At 42.0% G+C, this 16,644-nt stretch overlaps 1 protein-coding gene across 1 annotated transcript in view; it reads left to right on the forward strand.

The window, feature by feature from the left end:
- Nucleotides 1–16,644, forward strand: part of LOC134210843 (uncharacterized) — a 441,718-nt gene that overhangs the window by 309,367 nt on the left and 115,707 nt on the right. The window lies entirely within an intron of this gene.

A 16,644-nucleotide genomic window follows, 5' to 3' on the forward strand; every position in this document is an offset into this window, starting at 1 on the left:
ACACGGTGGTGAGGCACTGGTTAGAGCGCTGCACTGGATCATTACCAAGATTTGTGAGGAGGAAGTTTTGCCGCAGGAGTGGATGGAAGGTGTCGTGTGTCCCATCTACAAAAAGGGCGATAAGCTGGATTGTAGCAACTACCGCGCAATCACATTGCTGAACGCCGCCTACAAGGAACTCTCCCAAATTATGCCTTTATGCCGCCGACTAGCACCAACTGCAAGGGAGTTCGTGGGGCAGTACCAGGCGGGTTTTATGGGCGAACGCTCCACCACGGACCAGGTGTTCGCCATTCGCCAAGTACTGCAGAAATGCCGCGAATACAACGTGCCCACACATCATCTATTCATCGACTTCAAAGCCGCATATGATACAATCTATCGGGACCAGCTATGGCAGCTAATGCACGAACACGGTTTTCCGGATAAACTGACACGGTTGATCAAAGCGACGATGGATCGGGTGATGTGCGTAGTTCGAGTTTCAGGGGCATTCTCGAGTCCCTTCGAAACCCGCAGAGGGTTACGGCAAGGTGATGGTCTTTCGTGTCTGCTATTCAACATCGCTTTGGAAGGGGTAATACGAAGAGCAGGGATTAAAACGAGTGGTACAATTTTCAATAAGTCCGTCCAGCTATTTGGCTTCGCCGGCGACATAGATATTATGGCACGTAACTTTGAGAAGATGGAGGAAACCTACATCAGACTGAAGATGGAAGCTAAGCGGATCGGACTAGTCATCAACACGTCGAAGACGAAGTACATGATAGGAAGATGTTCAAGAGAAGACAATGTGAGCCACCCACCGCGAGTTTGCATCGGTGGTGACGAAATCGAGGTGGTAGAAGAATTTGTGTACTTGGGCTCACTGGTGACTGCCGAAAATGACACCAGCAGAGAAATTCGGAGACGCATAGTGGCTGGAAATCGTACGTACTTTGGACTCCGCAAGAATCGAATAGAATTCGCCGCCGTACCAAACTGACAATCTACAAAACGCTCATTAGACCGGTAGTCCTCTACGGACACGATACCTGGACGATGCTCGTGGAGGACCAACGTGCACTGGGAGTTTTCGAAAGGAAAGTGCTGCGTACCATCTATGGTGGGGTGCAGATGGCGGACGGTACGTGGAGGAGGCGAATGAACCACGAGTTGCATCAGCTGTTGGGAGAACCATCCATCGTTCACACCGCGAAAATCGGACGACTGCGGTGGGCCGGGCACGTAGCCAGAATGTCGGACAGTAACCCGGTGAAAATGGTTCTCGACAACGATCCGACGGGCACAAGAAGGCGAGGTGCGCAGCGGGCAAGGTGGATCGATCAGGTGGAAGATGACTTGCGGACCCTCCGTAGACTGCGTGGTTGGCGACGTGTAGCCATGGACCGAGCCGAATGGAGAAGACTCTTATATACCGCACAGGCCACTTCGACCTTAGTCTGAATAAATAATAATTAAAATAACATTTGGTCGAATGGACATTTAATCGAAAATAAATGCAATAATTAGTTTAGTATAAAATTTACCCCCAACCATAATTCGTGAATGGTTAGTCGAAAAAATACTTTTTACCAAATGACCATATAATGACCTTTTCTCCATTCGACGTAATGTCTTTCCGACCAACTATCATTCGTCTAAACATCTTTCGAGTATATGTTATTTGACTAGTATAGATTCATCATAATCGGTTAAAAGGGTTTACCAATATCTTGCCGGGCGTTTTCCTTTAATTTATTCTCTTTATGAACCCATCATTCTTTTTTGAATATTGAAGCATTAATTATATGACCACAATACATCATTCAGTTTTTTTCTATTATTGGCTAAAGTTTCTTATTTTCAAATATCCATATGACGGAATCACGAAAAGTCATTTGACGAAATGTACCAAGATTATTGATTCAAAAATCCGCTTTTGACCAAATGTACGTGGACTCTTCATTCTTAAATCTATTTATGAATAAATGTCTATTCAACCAAATGTCTATTCGGCGTAGTGTCCTTTCGACAAATGTCATTCGACGAAATGTCGGCGGAATGACTTACTCGGCCAAATGACTTTTTTATACAAATTTTATGTTTGACTAAAAGACATTTTCGGCCAAACAAAATTTTTGGCCAGTCGACCTGTTAGTACAAACGACTTTTTTAGGCAAATTGATCAGCTCGGCCGTATGTCCCTTTTAGTCTCATGTCGCTATCAGCTCCATGACATTTTCAACCAAATAACCGTTTCGGCTAAACGTTCAATTCCGCCAAAAGGAATTCTGCCAGATGAATTTTGGCCCAACGACCTTCTCCTGCAAAAATACAGATTGATAAGAATAAAACTAGAAGATCACAAGTTTGAGTACAAAAATAAGGAGATTAGTTAAGCTGCTTGGTATTTGATAGTAGAACATTAGTAAAAATCGAACTTTTTGAAACTAAAATAAATATTAATTGATTAATGTCTCCAAACCATAAAAATTGGGCAGAGGGCTCTTTGCGTAGATATGTGACAAACGCTTTATGAATTTTTAAAAAGAAATAGGAGAATACACTGTTATGCCTCAAACCAATTAAGTTATCTTAGGGACAGAATCATCTAACAGTAACGTAGAATATTTTTAATTTATTATTTTAGAACAAGTTCTGGTCTTATTAAATGAAATGAATCTATTATATTAAGTGAAATCTTCATTGTGAACTGCATTGAAATCCAGTCTATGATTAATTTCGACAAAAGATCTAAACCCGCCGCTTCATATTACGACGAAACTAATTTGATGCGACTATATATCCAGCCTCAACCAAATTCATTTCTCCTGCCTCCGCAACTTTATCTGCCAATGTTCGTATTCTGGGATGAGTGAGCGCCAATCATTTGTCTCGCCGGAGTTCCAATTTGACAATAAGGCTGCGCAGAGAGATTTTTGAGTATGGACGTTTCCGAAAAACAACCTTTCCTACTCGCCTAATTCCATTTTATTTCTAAAGTTATCATAAAGCCGAGCTTGTTGTTTGGTCGCGAAATCAGTAAGCTGATTAGGATATAATAAAACTGGATAAAAAACACATTACAAAACAAATTATGCAACAATCTCAGAGAGCAGATGTTGAGGTCCATTCGGCCAAAAGGCGTTTCGCCAAACAGTTGAAAAATTGCCTCACATCAAGAAACGTGATAAACGTGAAGAAAGAGATGCAAAATGAAAAATGAAAATGACGTCGTACTACTCACTGCTTATTCCTTTTTCTTATTTGTCACTGCTCACTATGAAAATTAAGACGTTCCATGCTCACTTCATCCATTCAAAAGTAAGAAGTGAGAAATAAGAATAGAGAAATGAGAAACGAGAAGTGTGACATCTTACTTCTCACTAATCACTTCCCACTGTTCAATTTCTTACTAATCACTGTGAAAAGTAAAAAGTGGGTCTCACCTCTTAATTTTCCTTATTATATTTTTTTACTTCTTATTTCTCATACTCGATTATCACTGTAAGAAGTGAGAACTGATTAATGGTCCGTTCTGCCAAATGAACTTTTCTATAAGTCGACATTTTCGGCCAAATGACCAGTTCGGCCGTATTTCTTTTTCGGCCAAATGACATTTGCCGCTTATACTCGTTAGGCTCACGAGATTTTCTGCCGTATGGCCTGTTCGGCCTAACAACAATTCTGGCTGTACGACTTATTTTGTCCAAATGACTTTCGGTTCGATCAAACGCTTGTTGCGCTGCGCTTCGAGGATAGGTTAAAATGTGGCAATGAGCAAGGAGGGAGGAGGGGGTAATTCTTATGGTGATTGTATGCAATCAAAAGATTCTTGTTATAATTGAAGGCACCCCAATCGATAATTCTCACAATAACTTGTTATTGAAATAAAAAGTATTTCGCGTTTCAAATCTGTTCAACTTTAATAGATACAACAACCTATGAAGTTTTACAAAAAGAAAATGTTACATTATATCCACAGCAGCTTCCGCAACTTCTAAGACCGATACAAATATTAGAAAACAATGATGTCACCCCCTCGTATGTTTTTGTTCCAAAAATAATATTCTGAGGAGTCAAAAAATCGGATAATTTTGAGGATTTTCAAAACATTCTTCAACAAATCCAAGGAGTTTTTTTTCTCTCTTCTTCAGTTTCACTCGACGAAGTTAATCATTCTGTGCACCATCAAACACAATGAAAAACAAAAGGATACCAAACCCAGAACGCCCAGAATCGTATCAAGAACCAAAGAGAGCAATCGTCGTTTACCCAACAGTTCGTTTCCGGTTCCTTCACGGTTCATTATTCCTACACACGAACTGTCGTCGTTTCCCTTCTGTTAAATGACCAATTCGGCTGGGAAAAAAAAGTTAAAAGGGGTGGGAGAAGTTAATTTCTTGTCGTAAACAGGAAAAGTCCGAACGACGAAACAGATGGTAAATCGATTAAATGTTCAAATAACGTTCGGCGATACCTACATATTAGGCTGCTGCACTCGAATGAAAAACCATCGGAACGAAACTCGACTGTTGACGCGGCGTGGTGGCGTTGGCTCGGCCAGTGAGAATGAGGGTGAAAATTGCTCGTTGTTACAGTTGTTATTTTTACGTTGTTTGAAGCGTAAATATTTGTAGATACAAATCAAAAGTTTCATCACCGAGTGGGCCCCGCTCGAAGGCGGGTGAGATTCGCCAAAAGATAATATTGTTGTACGAACACTTTACGCAATTGGAATCAGAGTGGAGATTTGCGGGAAACGATCGATTTTGCTTGTCTAAATTGATTGAGGAAGAGTAAATAGCAGATGCAAGATCCAATTCAGCATTTGCTGATGAATGTATTTGGCTGTTAAACGGGTAGCAAAGATAATCTATGAAATGATATCACGCTCTGTGTTTCAGTAGGATCATAAAATCCGCAAAAATGTAGGAAAATGAAGAACAAATGAAGTGATATCTGTTTGAACTGATTTTTCTCGAGATTAGGTGGAGCATGCCGAACGTGACCGCTTAAGGCCGGCTATCTATCCAACTTGAGGCAGTGTCAAATCAATCAAGGGGCCGAAGAGGGTGGTTTAGTTCGAGAGATTTATGTGGGTTTTGATTGTTCAATCGATCTGATGTCGGTTCTTCTCGATTGATGGAAGCTAGCAGATAAAACAGAGAGGAATTCAAGTGGAAATGATGTCAAAATGTTGCGAAACTTGATGAGGATTGGTCATCCCAATACGTATATGTATCACATTTCTGCAGAGTTACTGCCTCTGTATTGAATTTCCAAAACCCGAATGATTTACTTGAGTTCAATGTAGGAATGTATTATTAATGATAGATTTATTATTTTATTTGTATCAAGCTTCATATCGTTGTATGTTTTGTTATGTCAATCCAAACGTTTATTCTTTTCTTGAAGCTCTGTACAATAACTTTTATTAAAAAAATACCGACTTATAACTTACTGTCGGAACCATGGATAGTATCTATTGTCTTAAATATTGACTAACATAGTAGGGTAGCAGTACCAACAGTCTATTTAGATTTTGCATGAAAAATTTTCCTCTTTTATCTCATCCACTTCCTGCAAAAAAAAATCACACCTGAAGCCGCTGCGTTAGCCTTGCGTGCACCATTTCGGGGAGCCAAAATTTTCCTTCAGAAACCGTTTAGACAATCAGCTTCCCGCACACACCTCGACCAGCCTAACCGTGAGGAAGTTGTCGGTTCCGGAGACGGTTGGGATGTACGGAAAATTGAATTTCCAAGATAGACAACCGTCGTAGTACACCGGACCATCATCGTCTCAGCAGCAGCGCAAAATTGGGTACCGCACCAGTTGGTCGTCGACGGTCGCTTGATCTATTAAGATGTGGCCCGCGTAGTGCTCACGCCTTGCACACGCCCGTAGCGATACATTGTATGAATAAATTTGCATCTGCTTAGAGCCTTTCCCAAGCGCCACCGACCACCACCAGAAGAGAGCTTATTTTATGTTCTTTACCTTCTCGGCAAAGGGGCGCACTTTCACCGCCAGTCAGTCACTCCATTTTGCCTATCGGTATAGGTATGCTGTCTGTAGACAACAAGGAAGATGAACTTTTCCTCAAAAACTCAACCCCTGGAACCGGTCTTGGGTCTTCGGGTATCGGGTCTTGGGTCTTGGGTCTCGGGTTTTGTGTGTTGTGTTGCTTCCTTTTCGCATCGCAAGCATAACCCGAACCGGCAGAGTTATGAAGTCGATGAAGTCGACTAGATGCAAACGATCATCATCATCATCAGCATACCCGGCGGCGCGGCGCGGCAATATCTTTCCATCCATGGGATCACGGTTTGGGATGGATGGGAATTGATGCGACGCGTCAGGGAAGGGAGGGGGGTCAGCAGCTGGGAACATTGATGGGTGGGTGGCGGCAAACAAGTGAAAGCTGGTTAAACTCGATTTGATTACGTTTTCCTCAAGGTTTTTCTCCGATTCGGTATGGCCGCTCTGTGTTTTTGCCTTCGTGGGACACCGGGCAGATCTTTGTTTTCTCTTTCACTTTGATACGGAATATTTTCCTTCAGGCATAGCTTTTGGGCGGGATGACGGTTTGTGGGTTGGAGATGCGGGAGTTTATTAGTAATTCAAATTGTATCATTTTAAATAATTTATTCACGAGAAAATAGCTCAATCTTGTTAGGGGCTGTTACTTGTCTTGTTGGGTTGGATTTTCGCCATCCTTAAACTGTCAGCAAAGATTAAAGTCTTTTGCTTAGATGAATGGATTAAAATTATGTTTCTTGCTTTTATTGGATTACAGTCCTTCCTGTTCAAACATGACCAGCCTTAACTCTCACTCTATTTGAACATTTCCACGCTTGCTAACATTTCTATGTAGATGAGATAGCTGTAGCAGTGAACGTTGCAAAAGATAATTTATAAGAGAGTTTCTAGGATTTTTTTTTACTTTTCGAAGCAATTTGAAAATTTTTGTTACAGTGATTTCGACGAATCTCTTTATAAATTGTCTAGAATTTTGGTGGACCCAGACATTGATACACGTTATTGAGACCTCGAAAAAAAGCATTTTTGCTGAATTTCGAAATTTCGAAAAAAAAAATAAAAAAAGATTACCGGATTGTGATAATTTGAATGGGATCATTTGGATTTTTGGCAAATATTTTGATTAGGACTAAATAGATAAGAAATAGTTAGAGCATGTGTCTTTATAATGATTCAATTTTCGACTTGTTCGATCCCCTACGCTTGAACAATTGAATTTATCATTTGAATAGTCCTTCTTACTTGTTACCTGATTTGGATGTAATGGGATTGTGCACGTAACACTTGAAGCTTGTATGGAAATTGCTGTTATGTAAAAGATAACACAAGCACTTCCGCAGTTATTAACCGCGAAGTTTCTAAGCCAAGAGATACCATTTTTTCATTCGTATGTTATGAGGCTAACACGATGATACTTTTATGCCCAGGGAAGTCGAGACAATTTCCAACTCGAAAATTGCCTAGACCGGCACCGGGAATCGAACCCTTACCGCTAGGCTGAACGAGTTATGTGGTCGAAAACATCCACCTGTTTGGCCAAATAATGTTTTCGGCCAAATGGCCTTTCTTTCAAACAACCATTTGAGCGAAACAATTCTTTTGGGCCAAACGATTTTTTTGGCCAAATGGCTAAATAAAATTGTTAACCAGATGGGTTTTGGCCTAAAGTTTTGTTCGGTCAAATGATATATTCGGCATCTTTCGGCCAAATGGCCCTACCTGTCGTCTGGCCGAAAGCCATTAGGAAAAAGGCCATTTATTCGAATGCCACTTAGTTTAATAAAACTTTAGGCCAAAAGGCCGAATTTACCCAAATTCCATTAGGCCGAATTAAACGTTTGTCCGAGAAGGTATTAGATTGAAAATGGTTTGGCTGAAAATGTCATTTGGCCGAAATGGTCGTTTGGTCGAAAAAGTTATTTGATAAAAAAAATGCCGTTTGGTAGAAATTGTCGTTTGGCAGAAAGAGACAATTGGCACAAAAATGTCTTTTCTGCAAAACAATCATTTCGACCACACGACATTTTCAGCCAAATGACCTATTCGGCTAAACGGCTTTTTTGAAAAAATGACAAATTCAAAAAAATGACTCATCTCCCCTTCCTGTCACCCTTCCTGTCACACGACTATTTCAGCCAATTGAGCTATTCGGCCAACTGTTTTTTTTTTCGGTCAAAGGAACTGTTCGACCAAAAGACAGCTGGTTTGTTTGATTAAACGACATATTAGGCCAAATAACTTTCAGCCTTAGCAATAAACAATTTTAGCTATACACCCAATATTTTTTTAGGCTACGTATTGTTGTGTATATGTGTGTGTCCTGTCTGACATAACGTTGTCAATTAACAAAGGTGTTTAACTTACGCAAGTGTAGAGAAGAAAGAGAATGTGGGGAATAAGACGTATGCAAGTAGTGAAGTTAATATTTAAATATTACCTTCACTACTTGCATACGTCTTATTCCCCACAACTACTAATCCCTGAAGAAAGTGAAATATACACCGAAACGTCGGAAAATAGACGCAATAACGTTTTAGCGGCTTTTTAAGGTTGAAAGAGCCGATAATAGTCAAACAAAATTTCTAGGCTAATTACTAGACCATTTTGAGACAATAGCAAACACATCGATATCAAGAAATTACATTTGTTTTGTTGTAGTTTTTCATAGCAACGAGCCTTTCTCGATCTAGTACCTATTCCAATTTTCCTTCCATTAGTCGATCTCTGCTTATCTCGATGGTCTCTTCAATATCGAGTTGTGGAGAGACGGGGAAGGGTCGTTTGGGCGAGATCAATTCGGCTGAAAGCCATTTGGCTGAATTCAACTAGGCCGAACAAATCATTACCCAGCAAACACAAGATCGTATATCATAGCGAATAAGTGTACAAAGTGGAGGCCATAAACGCACATTTTGCATGCAGTCAAATGGAGGAATGCGCCTATATCGCCTCCACCATGTACACTTATTCGCTAGCATATGCGATTTGGCCGAATAGGACATTTGAAAAGTGAGAAATTTGGAGTGAAAAGAGAGACGTCTCACTTCTCACTCCCCATTTCTCACTTTTCACTGTAAAAAGTGAGAAGCGCGAAGTGAGTAGTAAGACGTCTCAATATTCACTTTCCGCTTCGCACTTTCTACAGTGAGAAAAGAAAAATTAAGAAAGAGAAGTGAGACGTCTAACTACTCACTTCTCATTTGTCACTGTAAAAAAATAAAAGCGCGGAGTAGTGAGACGTCCCACTATTCACTTCGCGCTGCTCACTTTCTACAGTGAGTAGAGAAAAATGAAGAAAAAGAAGTGAGCCGTCTCACTACTCACTTCTTATTTCTCACTGCTAACTGTAAAAAGTTAGACGCGCGAAGTGAGTAGTGAGATGTCTCACTACTAACTTCGCGTTTCTCACTTTTTACAGCGAGAAGTGAGAAATGAGGAGTGAAAAGTGATACGTCTCACTCCTCATTCATCACTTATCGCTTTGCTTAGTGTGTTGCGGTGTAAGATCTACCACGGTCAAATTGTCAGCTACAGGCAAATCCTGACCCAACGAATACCTTCCCCAATATCCAACTACGTAGTACTTATGAGGGTGTCGCTGAGTCAGGAGCCTCTCCTTAAGTAAGTACTACATCAATACATCCTTCCCCTTCCAAGTTACGGTGAAGATGAGCGTGGCCAGGAGTAGTAACCCTCATGCTTTTTTATCCTAGATTGAAATCAAGGAGCACACCCACCTTGATTTCTGATAACAATCTGAATAAGGATTTCAAAAGAAAAACATGAGTATCACTAGTGTCCAATCTACGAAGTACACCGTAACTATGCTATGCTATACAATGTAAAAAAGTGTGAAGCGCGAAGTGAGTAGTGAGACGTTTCACTACCCAATTCACACTACTAACTTTTTGCAGTGAATAGAGTAGTGAGACGTCTCACTTCTCACTCTCCATTTTTCTCTTCTCACTGCAGAAAGTGAGAAGCGCGAAGTGAATAGTTAGACGTCTCACTACTCACTTCGCGCTTCTCGTGTTTTACAGTTAGAAGTCAGAAATGAGGATTGAGAAGTGAAGCATCTCGCTTCTCTCTCCTCATTTCTCACTTCTCACTGTGAAAAGTGAGCAGTGCGAAGTGGGTAGTGAGACGTCTCACTTTCTACAGTGAGAAGTGAGAAATGAGGAATGAGAATTAACACGTCTCCCTTCTCACTCCTAATTTCTCACTTTTCAATTTACCCTTTCGGTCAAATGTCCCATTCGGCCAAATGACGTTTTCGGCCAAACGACCCTTTCGGCCAAACGACCCTTCCAGCCAAATGACGCTTTCGGCCTAATGACCCTTTCGGACAAATGACCCTTTCGGACAAATGACCCTTCCAGCCAAATGACCCTTCCAGCCAAATGACCCTTGCAGCCAAATGACCCTTTCGACCAGACGACCCTTTCGGCCAAACGACCTTCTCGGCCAAATGACCCTTTCTGCCAAATGACCCTTCCGGCCAAATGATTCTTTCAGCCAAATGACTTTCGACCTAATGGTGTTTTCGGCCAAATGGTATATCGGCGAAACAGCTTTCGGCCTAGTGGCATTCGGCCAAACGGCCCTTCCCCGTTATCTCTTTTCCAAACACGGTTTATGACCTTTTTAATCCGTAGAACCAAATTGGATACGCCTCCAATAGTTGTTCGATTTCAGATCATCCGAGAATTCTCTGGAGTAAAGGCCTGATGCCCAATGGTTAATGTCCTTGTGAAGGAATAGATCGAAGCGCGAATAGATCTTTCGTTCCCCATATGGATCTTAAGGCCTGTACTCCTTGGAATTCATGCAACCTAAAATGGAACACATGTTGAAGGCATGTCCAATTTGATCGCTAGAAATATGGAACGATGAAATCATGTACTATATCAAAAAGACCTATAGATATTAGTTTACGGGTTTGGGAATTACATACCGTTTTATTTTCTACGATAGCTCTTTCGAGAATGCATTCAATATTTCCGGTGGTAATTCATGATCCTTCGAAAACTTCTTCAGAAAGATGTTTAGGATTTTGAGAGTAACGGGATTTTGCGCAGAATTGTACTCCACATAAAGTTTTATAGTTATTTTTTCTTGTCATAACACGTTTTACTATTATTTCATTTAATTCCACCCCTTTGTCACTTAACAGATACGCATCTCGACTTGAATGTAGAGATCAGAATCCAATCTTTAATGCTACAAAGGGGTGGGATTTAATGCACTTGTTTTAACTCGTCTTATCTATTGCTATATACAATAAGTTCTAAGATTAATTTACCATTATTTTTTCTAGTGTTTGGAAATTGAGTTTATGTACATCAAGAATAAGCCAAAACCTTAGCACGTAGTATATTGTTTCGAACATGACTAAAACGAGGCAAAAGATTAAATAAAAAGACACACATTATGTTCCTCATTGTACAAAGATTTCGCCAGAAGTTTGAAAACTAAAACAGCTAACACTCCAAAAAAGTACGCAAACTTTTCAATGGGCTTTTCCCAGCAGCACATGCCATTTCGCCTCAGTATGTGCACAGAATAACTTAACATATTCAAATATCCACACCAGCCGCACAACCAACACGGTTTATAACTCCGACAATAGGAAAAGATTTTTGAGCTTTGTTCGCTGTAAAAGTGATAATAAAGGTCCACGCAGGCACCGCAGAACGGAACAAGTAGCTCTACCTCGGCGCACCATCATTGCCGCCTAACAGCTAATGAAAGGCTCTTGTGTTCATGGATTTTACGACTTCCTGCCACTACTCGGTTCCACTTTCACATGCCACCCCCGCACCCTCCGTGCACTTAGCAAACATCACCAAAACTTTCCCCCCCGTTCGGGATGAATATTTAAGTATGCGCTTTTTTCGACAATGCACCACCACCGTACAGAGTATAGTCGTCATTGTCGACGTCGAAATCCTTACGACCAGCAGCAGACAGAGCCGTATCAGAGCAAATGGAAAAGTTTCCTCCGTTCAATGCAAAGAGTGCGCTGCGATAATAATAAAACTTTGCACGGAAGCAGAACGGTAAACTCTATATACGGCTCTGCGGTTTGCGATGGTAAATTTGGGTTTCACCGATGCAGCATCAGCAGCTCAGTAATAAGGGAAGGTAGGGTAAAATGCAATCCGTGTTGCAGAAGTAACGACACTCAAATACTCAATCCAATGATTCTATGTTAAGATTTTATGACTACAACTTTCGTTTGTATGTGAAATCAATGAGTATTCGAACCTTATTTAACCCGAGCTTCTATTGTGCTCGGAATTTCCCGAGCAAATGGAAAACCTCAACGCATGTCAGAGATGTTGTACGTTATTGGTTCTAAAAGTTAAATCCTTCCGCTGCATGCTTCGAGTGGCTTTGATACCCCGGGAGTTAGTTTTATGTATCAAGTTAGTATCAACATACCGTTTTCAGGATTTTTTTCTGCCGGCGAAGAATGTGCACAGATGACCATTACAGACGACGCGCGTACGTGTGCTGAAGGAAAAACGTGACTGGAGTCGGTAAACTGGAGTGACCTTGGAGCCGATGCGGGTGATTCTGTAATCCTACGGACGCGAATCCGCAACTTTGACCTTGGGTCGTTTTCAATTGAGACTATTAAGAGTGGGAGAGCTAATCTATCAACGAAATCTGATTCTTCGTTGGGTCGTGATGCTCCTACCGAATGTTTATTTCTGGACGGTTGTCTATGTTGAAAATCGGTCAAAAAGGAAAAATCATGGTTCTTAAATAATAAATGGAAGCAGTCATGCTTCAAAATATGTGTTATGATGTCTTTTTAATAAAATTTCCGACCTTCAGATTTTTACTTTGTTTGAACAAAAAGTCATATAAATAATTATAGGTTATAGTTTTACAAGGGCTAGAAAAGAAAGAATTTGAATTTTAACCACCTTCCAAAAGCCAAGAACCATTGTCCAGAAGGTGAGATGGTGTCAGATTGAGTTACCCATACCTAGAATTGTCTGGTGTCGGCAAAGTTTCATCTTGATAACATGTGGGTAAAGAATGCTTCATTCGTAAAGAAAGAAGGAAAATTATCCTTCTGTGTGTCGAAATGTTCAGACTAATGGTGTCTGAATTCTTATTAAGAAGTGACACGTGCTTCATTGTGAGAAGGCGGATTGTTGAAAATTTGGCGCGCTACTACCTTGACTCACGCAATTTGCCATAGGGTTTTGATTCATCAATCAACCTGGAATTGAATGGAATATGACTGACTTGTTTTATTATAAATGATATTCTCTTCCATGTAGATGCTACGCTTGCAAGACTCACCCAACAAAAATTCTAAAAATAGGATATATGGCTCAAATCTTAGCGTAGTATGCTGTGGATGAGCACATTTATCGTTGAAGATCTTTATTTATTGAAACTCTAACCAACATTATGCGATCAGACGGTTGCAAAATGTTGTTTGGCCAAATATGGCCGAACAAACCATTTAGCTGAAGCCCATCTAGCCTTAAGTTATTTTGCCGAAAATGCCATTGGTCGAAAGTTACATACGATCGAAAATGTCGAAAATGTCGGTTTCTTTGGCTGAAAAAATCCGTTGGCCGAATAGTTCAATTGTCAGAAGGTCAGGTCATTTGACAGAAAGGACAGTAAGGCTGAAATGGACATCCGGCTTAAAGTGTTGGAGTGTTTTGCAGAAAGGTCATTTCCGGGCCAAATGGCTTTTTCTGCAAAACGACCAAACAACATTTTCGGATAAATGACCTATTCAGCAAAGCAAAATTTTTGGCCAAACGGCAGTTTTAGCCAAAAGGCCTGCAGCCACCTTTGCTGGCAAAATCACGAGCTCGGCCGAATGTCCCTTTCGGTTGTATGTCGCTTCCGGCCAAATTACATTTTTTGTCAAACCATTTTTGACCCAACAACTGCGGCATTCGAACAAGTGTCTTTTCGCCGAATGACTTTCGACCAAACGGCAGGAAGAGCCATTGATCCGAAAGATGTTTGGCCAAATAAATCATTAGACCCATGTGGCCGAAAATGTCATTTAGCCGAAATGGATATACGGCCAAAAATATCGTTCATCCGAACTGTTCATTTGACCGAAAACACCGTTTGCTGAAAAGGTCCTTTGGCCGAAATGGCTGTCCGGCTGAAAGGCCGTTTGGTCGTATGATCCGTTCGACCCAATGACTCTTTCCGTCGAACAACCATTACTACCAAACCGCATTTTCGGCCTGTTGACTCATTCGGCTAAACTACCGTTTTGGTCAAACAACCTGTCAAAGAAGATGGCTTTTCCGGCCGATTGTCGCTTTGGCCAAATTAATTTTTTTTATAAAATCGTTTTTCATTTATAACCGTTTCGCCCGGAATGTCTTTCCGTCGAATGATTTTCGGCTAAACGACCCTTTCCCATTTTTTTAGTAATTTTCCGTAGAATTTTCAAAGAATCTTTTATAAGCAAAACAAAGAACTTCCCGTTCAAAATTCCGGAAAACTAAACCACTGTCCCAAAAAAATTAAAAATTGAATGTTTAAATTTCTTCTACTCGCTTCTAAGCACCGTAATAGAATAAGTTATTGTATCTAGACAGCATCTGCACTTAATAACCAGTATAAGCTACGATCATTTTCTTCAAGCCAAGTCACGCCGATTCACGCCGCGGCCGACTAAAATAGATTTCGGCGTGACGCCGAAAATGCCGCCGCCGATCAGAACTCTGACAAACGCCGCCGCCGAAAATAATAGATGGTTGTATCTTAGATACGATCGCTTCTGAATATACTTACTGATGCTGATCTAAGACGGCCTTGACGGCTATCGATGTCATCGTTGCGAATGAGCTACAGTCATCAGAGGTTCCATGCGGCTGATCTGTTTGAATTATTATTAGAGTATAAAAAGACTAGGCGTTGTTCCATTATGATTTGATTTGTGTGTTTTGTAATTTGAAGAAAATAACTTTAACTTTCTTTTGTGGATAATGGTGGTCCATTTCCAAGTACTAAAAGCATTACCAAAGTCAGAATCCTGTGAGCATTTCACTGTTACTGACGAAAACGATAATTTGCTGCGGAAACGCTATAGACCAAACGATAGACGCCATCCATGGGAATGCATCTTGAAAGGAGGCTTCCGGGCCTCTTGAAAGGAGGCTTCCGGGCCTCTTGAAAGGAGGCTTCCGAGCCTCATGAAAAGAGGCTTCCGGGCCTCTTGAAAGGAGGCTTCCGGGCCTCTTGAAAGGAGGCTACCGGGCCTCTTGAAAGGAGGCTACCGGGCCTCTTGAAAGGAGGCTACCGGGCCTCTTGAAAGGAGGCTACTGGGCCTCTTGAAAGGAGGCTACTGGGCCTCTTGAAAGGAGGCTTCCGGGCCTCTTGAAAGGAGGCTTCCGGGCCTCTTGAAAGGAGGCTTCCGGGCCTCTTGAAAGGAGGCTTCCGGGCCTCTTGAAAGGAGGCTTCCGGGCCTCTTGAAAGGAGGCTTCCGGGCCTCTTGAAAGGAGGCTTCCGGGCCTCTTGAAAGGAGGCTTCCGGGCCTCTTGAAAGGAGGCTTCCGGGCCTCTTGAAAGGAGGCTTCCGGGCCTCTTGAAAGGAGGCTTTCGGGCCTCTTGAAAGGAGGCTTCAGGGCCTCTTGAAAGGAGGCTTCCGGGCCTCTTGAAAGGAGGCTTTCGGGCCTCTTGAAAGGAGGCTTCCGGGCCTCTTGAAAGGAGGCTTCCGGGCCTCTTGAAAGGAGGCTTCCGGGCCTCTTGAAAGGAGGATTCCGGCCTCTTGAAAGGAGGCTTCCGGGCCTCTTGGAAGGAGGCTTCTGGGCCTCTTGAAAGGAGGCTTCCGGGCCTCTTGAAAGGAGGCTTCCGGGCCTCTTGAAAGGAGGCTTTCGGGCCTCTTGAAAGGAGGCTTCAGGGCCTCTTGAAAGGAGGCTTCCGGGCCTCTTGAAAGGAGGCTTTCGGGCCTCTTGAAAGGAGGCTTCCGGGCCTCTTGAAAGGAGGCTTCCGGGCCTCTTGAAAGGAGGCTTCCGGGCCTCTTGAAAGGAGGCTTCCGGGCCTCTTGAAAGGAGGCTTCCGGGCCTCTTGAAAGGAGGCTTCCGGGCCTCTTGACGGCTATCGATGTCATCGTTGCGAATGAGCTACAGTCATCAGAGGTTCCATGCGGCTGATCTGTTTGAATTATTATTAGAGTATAAAAAGACTAGGCGTTGTTCCATTATGATTTGATTTGTGTGTTTTGTAATTTGAAGAAAATAACTTTAACTTTCTTTTGTGGATAATGGTGGTCCATTTCCAAGTACTAAAAGCATTACCAAAGTCAGAATCCTGTGAGCATTTCACTGTTACTGACGAAAACGATAATTTGCTGCGGAAACGCTATAGACCAAACGATAGACGCCATCCATGCGAATACATCTTGAAAGGAGGCTTCCGGGCCTCTTGAAAGGAGGCTTCCGAGCCTCATGAAAAGAGGCTTCCGGGCCTCTTGAAAGGAGGCTTCCGGGCCTCTTGAAAGGAGGCTACCGGGCCTCTTGAAAGGAGGCTACCGGGCCTCTTGAAAGGAGGCTACCGGGCCTCTTGAAAGGAGGCTTCCGGGCCTCTTGAAAGGAGGCTTCCGGGCCTCTTGAAAGGA

This window comes from Armigeres subalbatus, chromosome 2 (assembly GCF_024139115.2).
Source record: "Armigeres subalbatus isolate Guangzhou_Male chromosome 2, GZ_Asu_2, whole genome shotgun sequence".
Lineage (NCBI taxonomy): Eukaryota > Metazoa > Arthropoda > Insecta > Diptera > Culicidae > Armigeres > Armigeres subalbatus.